General features: G+C 39.5%; 1 pseudogene across 1 annotated transcript; it reads left to right on the top strand.

Annotated features, from left to right (window-relative positions):
- Window positions 1–5,241: 5,241 nt before the first annotated feature.
- On the top strand, window positions 5,242–6,061 carry LOC125366723 (annotated as a pseudogene). The gene has a single exon (XR_007213959.1). The product of XR_007213959.1 is annotated as a prohibitin 1-like (transcript).
- Window positions 6,062–11,539: the final 5,478 nt, after the last annotated feature.

Below are 11,539 nucleotides of genomic sequence, written 5' to 3'. Positions count from 1 at the left end.
GCCGCTTCCGGCGACCCCAGAAGAGATTTCCCTGGAGAGAAAATAGGAGTATCCGGTAGTCACATGAAGAAACATTCTACATCTCTGGCTATAGAACAAATGCAAATCAAAACTACATTGAGATTCCACCTTGGGGGCTGGGGATATGGCCTAATGGAAAGCCTCATATACATGAGGCCCTAGGTTCGATTCCCCAGCACCATATATATAGAAAATGGCCAGAAGTGGCGCTGTGGCTCAAGTGGCAGAGTGCTAGCCTTGAGCAAGAAGCCAGGGACCATGCTCAGGCCCTGAGTCCAAGCCCCAGGACTGGCCAAAAAAAAAAAAAAAAAAGAGATTCCACCTTACCCCAGTTACAAAGGCCATTATGAAGAACACTAATAATAGATGCTGGCAGGGGTGTGGTCAAAAGGGAAAGCTTCTACACTGTTGGTAGGAGTGCAAACTTGTTCAACCACTCTGGAAAGCACTATGGAGTTTCCTCAAAAAGGCTAAACAGAATGCTCTCCTGTGACCCACTCCTGGGCATTTACCCAATCATCACAAACAGCTATGTTCACTGCAGCATTATTTACCATAGCATTACCAAGATTTGGAACCAATCAATATTCTCCTCAGTGGATGATGAATGGATCAAGCAATTGTAGAATGTATACACAATGGAATTCTTTGTTTCCATCAGAAAGAATGACATTACCCAACTCATAAGGAAATGGAAAGACTTGGAAAAAATGTTATTAAGTGAAGTAGGCCAGAACCAAAGAAACACAGACTCCATGGCTTCCTTCTATTGCAATGATTGGTATATGTGTAGGATAGTCCTAACAGAGGATCACAATAGCTCAATAGCTATGTACCTATGACCATATAAAATGATGCTAATTGAAATGAGCTCTAAGATTAGAAACATGGGGCTTTTTTTTTTTTTTCTGTGGTTTTTTTTCTTGGTACTGTGTAAAGTGATGTCTATTTCCTTTCATTTTTCCCCATTTGGTTTATCACCTATTGTCACTGTTGTTTGTTTGTTTATTTATTTATTTGGTGCCCTGTGTGTTGAATATATGTTTATCTAATTTGAGGAAGTAAAGAATGCTGAGACATAGGACAAAGGGTGGACCAATGCAACAATGATACTCACAAGATATTTTAGTGGAATTGAACTTTACAACTTGTGGGGAAGCTACTCAGGCACAAGGAAAAGTGGGAATAAAAGAGGGTGCGGCATAACAGTGTTTGACAAAAATATACTCTGTTACAGTTGCTGCAGTTGCTGCTGGGCAGTGGCTTGGGGGACAAGTGGAGATGGAGTCACTGAAGAAGGGGGGCCTGGGTGAGACAGACTCCAGAGACAAGACTTGAGGTACAGATCTAGTTTACTGTGCAATTTCAAAGCCTATATAGGTGAATCACCCAGTATATGATGTAATCAACAACCAGTAGGTAACAGACACCTTTACATAGTGAGTCTTCTGAGTAGGGACTTCCCAGGAGGCACAGAATTGGGGCAGAGCCAACTCAGGCCTTAATACCCATTGGGTTTGCCCAAGAGCAAGTAGTGACTTTGCTGTTTGTAGCAGAGTTCCAGGCATACGTGGCTCTACATCGATAGCCACTAGCTCCCCTGGGGCATTTCCCATAATACTCATTAACTTTTGTAACTATTAACCCTCTGTAATCATGTTTGCAATGAAATAAAATGTGTAAAAAAAGAAGACTAAGGAATGACTTCAACTGTATGAGAAGAGGTCTGGGGATATGGCCTATTGGCAAGAGTGCCTGCCTCATATACATGAGTCCCTGGGTTTGATTCCCCAGCACCATATATATAGAAAATGGCCAGAAGTGGCGCTGTGGCTCAAGTGGAAGAGTGCTAGCCTTGAGCAAAAAGAAGCCAGGGACAGTGCTCAGGCCCTGAGTCCACGCCCCAGGACTGGCCAAAAAAAAAAAAAAAAAAAAAAAAGTATGAGAAGAAAAATAATCACCTAGTAGGAAATACTTCAAATTCAAGCCAAGCTATAACTGCATTTCAGATGTATTATAATGTATTATAATCATGCAATGTATTGTAATCACAGTTCCCTTATAAGAATCCTTATCAAGAATTATCAAGAATCTTTATGCAAAAATTACAAGGAATTACAAACACAAGGATCCAGACTTATTATCTTTACTTAAAAAATACATCCAAATTGAAAAATAGCATAGAAATCAACTTATATCATACAAGTAAACTTTTTAACCCTCTTTTTAAAACTTTCCCAATTTTTACTACATCTTGACGGGCAGTTTTAGAAATACCAAACAAATCATCACATTGCCCATTTTACCCTCAAGTTTCTAATGTCCATCAGCACGGATCAGCAACAATAGGCCTCCATTGGCCTGTCCTCCAGAATGGGCACATACCCATCCGAATCCTTAGGACTTGATGAACTGCCTTTGTTGCAGCTTACCCTTTTTCCACCATGGTTGGACTCCCCCCTTGGGCCTGCCTCACCATGCATGGACCAGCTGAGCCAATTCACCTCTCAACCCTGAAGATAGGAACACAGGCCCATCCTAAGTTTTCCTGTCCTTTCCTCTTGATCTCTGACTGAGAAACTGGAAGCAGTTATTTAACAGTGATAAACATTAATAGTCACATTTCTGACATTTATCCCCAAATTTGTAAACAGTGGAGGAAATAAACTTAAAATTCCTGATGCTAAGCCAGGTAACTTGATTACAGTGCAAACAGCATAACATATTAAGATACCAATATTTTGCTACTGCAAATTAAAGAAATGTTTTGTTTAAATTATAATTCCTCTTTAAAGCAATGCAAATTTTTTTTAAAACAATTGGGAACACCCAAACTTAATGACCTTTTTGGAGTTTGAACTGAAACTCAACCATTTTGACATCATATTGACAGTTTTAATCTTGACATGCACACACTCGCATACATTTGCACAAAAGATCCTAAAGCGGGCAAAATAAATATGGGCCATACTTTTTCCAGTGGCAAGTGGTATTTTGCCAATCTTGCAAACCACCAAGATTTAAGACAAAACTTTTTTTAACAAATGACCTTAGCACTCTATGGCCTCATTTACCAGGGCTTGCTTCTGTTAGCAAGGCATTTTAGTACACCAAATAGATTTTGGTTAAAGAAAGCTGAGATGGGGGGTTCCCTGGCTAAATTGAGCCCACCCAGTACTTGACTGGAGTCTTTAGCCCAGTTTTGACTAGAGCATTTAAAATTCTCACTTTACCTTTTGAATACCTTCAGCTGGGGAAAGAAGGTGGTTTTCTGATCTCTTAGCCCACCAGGTGGCCTGATTGTCTTTTTCCAGTTTAAGCCAGGAGTACTTTGAATTTCAATTTATTCCGAGACTAAGATTTGCCAACGGTTTGAACCAGGCCCTAAGCTGCCTGTACCCTTCCAACTGCCCCATTTTAGAATGGTCTTCCTGGTCCATTGGCATGAATAAAAACATCATTATCCACTTGAGTTGGACTAATGATGCTTATCTATCTACTGTTATTACATCATTTTAGAATATTGTATTTTCATTTGGCTTATAAAATTTTAGAGGTCAGAAGGCAACTTTCAAAAAATATATATCACTTTCACAAAAGTGTACTTTAAGTTGAATTGAAATAAAATCACATTTCAGAGAAGCTGTGTGTGCAGGGAATGTAAATAAATTGCAGAATTAGTAAATCTTAATCCCAAAGCCTTGGATTCTTCAACACTGAAGAGAGGGAGCAGCTGGATGAGAAGAAAGGGAGGGGAAGGAAAGTGATGACGGCATAGAGAGAGGAGGTGCAGTAGGATAAGAGAATATTGAAAATCAGGACAAGGAAGGTAGCTCAGTGGTAGATCACTTGCCTAGGATTCCTGAAGCCCAGGGTTTGAGTCCTCAGGTAGGATGAGAGGTAGGGCAGAGTAGGACATGGGAGCTGGGGAGCCATCCCACATTGTCTTTTTTCTCAGTTTGATTAAAACTTTTTTGTTTGCAGTGAACATCACACATATTTCTTGTTATTTATAACATCTTCACATTTTTTTCTGCACCCTTCATGCTGCCATAATCCTGATCCTGAGCACACAACTCAACTACCTCTTTGGAAATCATGCCTAATGAAGCTTGTTCATCTCTCTATGTTTCTGTACAATAAATAACAGCACTGTGAGTGACCCTTCTTGAAGTTTTACATTTGTTTCTTCCATGCCCATGTAATGTGGTGGAGAACAGAGAATCATTCACTCTTTGAAGTTATAAAAATCATGCTGTGCACAACCCTTGTTCTTACCCCAACCACAACTCACAGAACTTGTTCTTTTGCAAGAACATTACTGGCCACAAGGAAATAAAGATGCACAAGTTGGTGTTTACTTTGCATTGTAAAGGTAATTTTGAGGAAAATGAAGACCTTGTAATTAACAAGGCTTTGCACTTCATATGATAGCAGTTCAACTAATATTACCAACACGTTGAATACACATGCATAAAAATGAGTAGAAAAAATAAATTCTATTGGCAATTCAGAGTCCAAGATTATTTTTCCCCCCAAAGCTAAGACTTCATGAATGCTAGGCAAGCACTCTACTACTAAGCCTCATTCCTAGTCCCCAATAGTATTCGTATACACATAAACCCAATAAGTAAATTGAATGCTGTTATTGATTCCATGTCACGTGATCACAACAGGCCTATGTGTATAGCCTTGATCTCTATCTAGTCTGTAGAACTACTGAGTAGTGTGAGACCTTTAAGAAGTTAGAGATTAATGATGAGAAAGTAAATATTATTGGTCAACACTATAGATCTTCCTTGATTTCATTGTCTCTTATTCCTCTATGAGATTGTGCAGAGCAAAGAGGAATAATACTATTTGAATGTTATAAAGTATGCTATACATAATGCACAGACCTTCCTTTTATAGGGTTATGTGAACCTCATACCCACCATAACTTTTTCTTACTCTTCCAGTAGCCACGAAGTGAAAAACTTTTCACACAGTCTATTTTAATATATCTCACACTTTGGTGAGAGGAATGCTTACATAGCAAGCCAACTAACCAATGAATAAAACCCCACAAAAGGGAGCAAAATAAACGTTTCAGCCACATAAGGTAATTCTCAGGTACTTTGTCAAAATGTTACAAACCTGCTACGAAATATGGAATAGAGGGGAAAATTCATGTGGAGGTCAGAGTGGAAGCAGGTGTGAGTGGGTCCAACAGAAGGAAACATGGCTGCCAAATAATTTGAGTCCATTGGCAAGTTCGGCCTGGCCCTAGCCATTGCAGCAGGCATGGTGAACTCTGCCTTATATAATGTGCATGCTGGGCACAGAGCTGTCATCTTCAACCGATTCCGTGGCATTCAGAACATTGTGGTAGGGGAAGGGACTCACTTTCTGATCCCTTGGGTACAGAAATTAATTATCTTTGACTGCCACTCTCGGCCACGTAACATACCGGCCATCGCTGGTAGCAAAGATTTGCAGAATGTCAACATCACACTGCGGATCCTCTTCTTGCCTGCTGCGAGCCAGCTTGCTCGCATCTACACTAGCATCAGAGAGGACTACTGATGACCATGTGCTGCCATCCATCGCCACGGAGATCCTCAAGTGTGTGGTGGCTCGCTTAGATGCCGGAGAACTGATCAGCCAGCGAGAGCTGGTCTCCAGGCAGGTCAGTGATGACCTCACAGAGCGAGCAGCAACCTTTTGGCTCAACCTTGATGATGTGTCACTGACACATCTGACCTTCGGGAAGGAGTTCACAGAAGCAGTTGAAGCCAAACAGGTGGTTCAGCAGGAAGCAGAAAGGGCCAGATTTGTGGTGGAAAAGGCTGAGCAGCAGAAGACGGCCGCCATCATCTCTGCCGAGGGCGACTCCAAAGCAGCTGAGCTGATTGCCAACTCTCTGGACATGGCCGGACATGGCCTGATTGATCTGCGGAAGCTGGAAGCTGTGGAGAACATTGCATACCACCTACCCTGCTCCTGGAACATCAGCTGCCTGCCTTCGGGGCAGTCTGTGCTTTTCCAGACACCCCAGTGAAGCCTGCCCTGCCTGCACCAACTTGGGCCAAGTGGGCCCCAACCCTTAGGATTCTGAGCAGCACCCAAGGAGTCACTGTTGTCTTAAAATGAAGGAAATAAAAGTAAATCACTTCTGATATTTTTTTTTAAAAAAAGAAATATGGAATACGTACTTTATAACAATATTCTAAATCAACATTAGGAACTATAAATTTATTTTTATTTTTGATATATATCCTAGGGCTTAGTTCAGGAACTTTGCAATGTTCTTTTTTTTATTTTCTCAAGGTTAGTGCTCAACCAATCAATGCACAGTGTAACATATATATGTGTATATATATATATATATATATATATATATATATAATCTTTCTGATCCATCATTCATCTACAGAGGGCATCTGGGTTGGTTTCATATCTTAGCTGTGGTAAACAATGTTTCAGTGAATATAGTTTTGCTGGTAGTTGTAGTGTGGCCTTGTTTGTGGCTATCTGGGTAAATGCCCAGAAGTGAGATTGCTGGGTCCAGGGAACCCCTATGTTTAATGTTCTGATGAGCCTCCATAATGTTTAGCAGAGTGGTTGGTCAAGTTTACATTCCCACCAACAGTGTGGTAGTGTTCCCTTTTGGCCACATGAAACAGGGCATCATCATTGTTAAATCCCACTGTGAATTCAAGATACAAACTTCATTTTATGAAATATTCCTCAAAAGACATCATTACAAGAGTAGGGATTCATTATCACCATATATAATGAGGACATTTGCTGAGGATTTATTTATCTTCATAAAGTGTTATGAAGTTTAATGGCATGATACAATTTTGGATTTCTAGATCAAAGGCTACACAAACTCTATTCTTGTCCAACTCTTCTTTCAGTTCAGGATGAATCCACGAGCCATTCTCATCTTGAAACTAGGGAACTTGTTGTGGTCATTCAGGGCATGATCAAAAGGCCCAAAGTTGAGCTAAAGGGAATGAAAATTGGATGATACATGAATGAGGAGATTTCTATCCACCACAGTTTCAATCATGATATATTTTATGTAACCAGTTGATGTAGGTGGAAGGTAGGTTTTTCTTTTAGCATTAAAATAGTTCTTGATAGTTTACTGCATACCAGTTTGTTCATACCATACCTTTCGATGCTTGTCACTTGTTCCATCAGATCTTCACATCTATATCAATCCCACCCATACTTTGATGCTCCTAGTTCTATTCTCACATATGTACATTGAATATTGTGTTGTATTATGCCAACCATATACTCCATATTTCACTGCCTCTTTGTACATTCACTTAATATATACCCCTCAGACAAGATATGTTTCATTTTTTTTGTGTTCATATTTTTGCTGCTAGTTGATGAGGGAGGTCATACCCTGGAATTCCATCCTTTGGTGTGCTACAATTTATAGCTTAATCTTGTATATATGTATATGGATGTGTTTGTGGTGCACATTTATTTCATTTTTTGTTCATATTTTAGGTGTAACTTTCATGTATGAGAGAGCACATGACACTTTTCTCTGAGGTTGACTTACTTCATTCAACATATATTGCACATGCACGAGTGTGCATTTGTGTGGGGGGGGGCATGCTAGTACAGGGGCATGAAGTCAGGGCTTCATGTACTTCCCTGGCTTTTTCTCTCAAGAATAGCTCTCTACAACTTGAACCACATATTACTCCCTGCTTTTTGCTTGTTAATTAGATAAATCTCCGGAGTAGCTAGCATTATAGTTGTGAGCCACCAGCAACCCAGTTCAACATATGTTTATGCTTTGAGGTCATTTTTCAGTTCCACATATTTTAACAAATGTAATTGCTAAGGCTTAAAACTTGAAATAATTCATTTGTCTGTTCTAACATTTCCATCACCCTTGCTAAACAATGGGACTATATTTCCCATTACCTTGAATTTCTATTCTCTGATATCTAAAAGTTTGAAAGGTTCATAAATCCAGTATCTTCCTATTCTTCTGTTCTAACAGCTGAAATGGCACCGAATGGGACATGACTTTAAATGTTGCTAAACTCCTCACTCTCACCTGTGGAAACCTTTAGAGGTCTAGAAATTTCCCAATTTGGGGAGATGTTACTCCTGATGGTCCTGTTAGTACTGCTGTAAGACTTGTTCTCTCTTGTACAGGAGTAGTTTGGAATGTTGTTGTTCCCAAAGAGGCTAATGAAGGGATTTTTAAGTGTTTTCCAAGCTGTGAACTGAACTTGATAGATATCACACCCTGAGTCACATTATGTAAAAGAGCAGGGTATTTGTTGATCTCAACAGCTTAAGTCAAGGCCAAAACTTATTGATAGTTCTTGAAGTTAAGCCTGGGGGGGGGGGGAAAACATCAAATTTTAAAATATTGCAAACCTTATGACTATGATGGATTGAATGCTACATCTTTTCCAAGAAATATGTTAAACTATTACCCCCTATTTGGTTGGAATGTGGATGTTGTCTTATGCTTCTGTGTAGGATTAGATGAGAATATCAATGAGATTCAGAAATTTACTTAAGTTGAGAGAGAACGTGCTTATTTTTCATTACTACATGCAACACAGCACACACCTCTTGTCCATTCAATATGGAATAGGCTTTCATGACATCCAATACTCTATTGCCAGTAACTGGCTCCATCTGAGTGAAAAATCCGGCTTTGAATCACTCAGTTTATGTTATGATTACATCAAGCATATATAGATTCAAGAGATACAGTCTGAGATGGAGATGCTAGAACATGGTATTTAAATCTATTTCCCCTGTGGTAGATGTTAAGAGGTACATACTTCAAATATGTGAATTAAACGGCCCGAGATGGAGATGCATACTAGAACATGGTATTTAAATCTTTTTCCCTTGTGGTAGATGTTAAGAGGTACATACTTCATATATGTGAATTAATTTGTTAACTAAACAAATCTGCAACGTTCAGTTTTTTTTTAAATGTTGTAAGAAATGGGCCTACAGATGATTATCTTAAAGGGTCCCATGTAGATAGAATGACTACATTCATTTGCCTGTTTCTCTCTTGGTAAAGTCTTCACATAAATGCCTAGAGAACAAAAGGCTTCTCATTTTGGTGATGACTTTTAATATTTATTCATAGGTGGACCACTTACTCTATTAGTCATTCATGTACATTTGTACTTGGATCGACCTAGTATAAAACCAATGAGCCAGTTTTCAGGTGAATGTTCTGGATCACAGAGGTATCTTCTGAAAATTATTGATTAATTTCCTTAGCAGGAAATACAGGAAGACAGGGGTAATTTGTTCCAAGAGTACTGTGTGCATGTATGTAAATCTCACAATGGAACTCCTTCTAAATATAATTTGTACTAACTCGAAACAATACAATTATCAAAAATCCAAAAGCATTACCGTTTTGGTATATAAAAATGGTATATAAAAATTAAAAATTGGAGATACCTCCAATAATTAAAATGACCCGTTCCTGTAATGCTAGCTGATGTTCCTGAGTTAAGCTAGCTGTGGCACAAGAGCCCATTAACCTTCTTATTAGCCTACAGGAAGCCAGAAATGAAGGCGTGGCTCAAATGGTAGAACAATAGCCTTGAGAGAAATGCCCAATCAAGAGTGCTTATCCCTGCAATGCCAGTGTGTGTGTGTGTGTGTGTGTGTGTGTGTGTGTGTGTGTGTGTGTGTGTTCTAGTGCCCAGATACTGTCCTTGAGCTTATTTTCTCAAGGCTCTCTTCCACTTGATCTACAGCTCTCCTTCCTGGTCTTGGTGGTTCATTGGAGATAAAGGGCTTACAGAATTTTATACCAGGGCCTGCTTGAAACCTTCATTCTCAGAGAGCAGTCTCCTGATTAGTTAGCATTACAGTTATGAGCCACCAGCCTACAATAAGAACTTTTTAAGTAAATATCCTCACCATATAGGTGTTAGCAAAGAAATCTCACATGACTCATCTATTAGGAAGGAAATTTGTTTGCAGCATTTTAGTAAAAACTTGTACCACTTACTCTGCTTAATTGTACACACATGACTTCACCCTCCCCAATGACTGTTGGGATAGGGGAGATACAGGGATGCTGGAATAAAGTGAAAATATCACAGCCCTGGAAAGTAAGGAAACCCCAAGCAGAAAATGACCTTACAGTAGATGCAATATAAAATAATGAAAGAAAGCTGGTTTTGGTGCATAGGGATGGGAGGTCATGGTTGAGAAGACAAAGCACATTCATGTGGGCATCCTGAGTTCCCAAAGCCATTGCCCATCCTGAGGGGGAGATACAGTAAAGGGAAACAATGTGATGATTTACTTACTGCTTGTTCTGTTCATTGCCAGGAGCTTTGTAATTACTGCCATCTGCTCCTAAAGTGAAGAGAGAGAAAAACTCAGCAATCACATCTCCATGCATGTGTGCTTGGTGCTTCATTGTAGAAAAGCAGCTCATTCCAGCAAAGCAACTGACAGGGAGCAGAAACCGGAGAAGAAGGAGGGTGAATATCAAAGGGCAAATCCCTGAAGCATCTGCCAAGGTGAAATTCTCTCTGGAAGTGAGGCCCCCCCCCGTGTCACTATGTGTATGCATATATCCTTGCATAGGTGCAGAAGTGTCTTTTTATTGACAGAGTTGTACACTGTAGCTACCTTTCATGGAAGCTTCTTATGAATCCCCAGAAAGAATGTAAAACCCTTCCTTGGGGCTCTCCAGCTGTGGCCTTGTATGCAGTAGAAAAAGATGAGTTGAACAACATTCTTGCAGATTTTCCTTCTTCATCGCATGTGCTATGATTTCCTCCAAGACCACAGATAGTGAGTCCCCAGGCATGAAGTTATCTTTGATGTATTTGGTCCAACATCTGTGTCAAGAAACTATTTTCATAAAAGCCATTTGGGATGAGGCAACTAGATTGCATCAGAAGAAGTCACATCAGATAATCAGTGAAATGGCTGCATAATAGCTTTGCCATTTGGAACTTCAACCAAAGTTATTAGGGAATCATACCCAGATGGTCAATTCACACATCTAACTTCCATAAGAGCCACAAAACATTACTATTTGATTTAAGCGGATTCCATGAGAATTTCATGTACAGAGGCCTCCACAAATGCATGCATTTACTATTGCCTAAGGAGGCAATGATGCTGGTCAAACCAGCAACTACATGTCAATAAGTCAAGGTCAATATGGAAATTGTGTTGTACATTTATAATCTGAATTTTCCCCTTCATATAGGTAATTTTTGCCACACTTTCTACATAGATAAATCAAGTTATTTTCATGATGTATTTGTCTGAGAACATATGGTAGTAATAGATGGATTTCTAATCTATCCCAAGCCTTAATAAATGTTACAACCAACATGTTTTCTGCTTGTCAAAATATGTTAGTCCCAAATTCCATGTAGACAACTTAATGGCCTTTGTAAACAGAGCTACTTCAGAGCTGTGAATATACTCTATAATTCTGAATGAGATTGCGAATGGTCTATGAAAAGAATGTATTCATTAC

The sequence above is a fragment of the Perognathus longimembris genome, chromosome 18, assembly GCF_023159225.1.
Source record: "Perognathus longimembris pacificus isolate PPM17 chromosome 18, ASM2315922v1, whole genome shotgun sequence".
NCBI lineage: Eukaryota > Metazoa > Chordata > Mammalia > Rodentia > Heteromyidae > Perognathus > Perognathus longimembris.
Note: the sequence above shows the minus strand (reverse complement) of the source record. Positions and strands in the feature narration are given on the sequence as shown.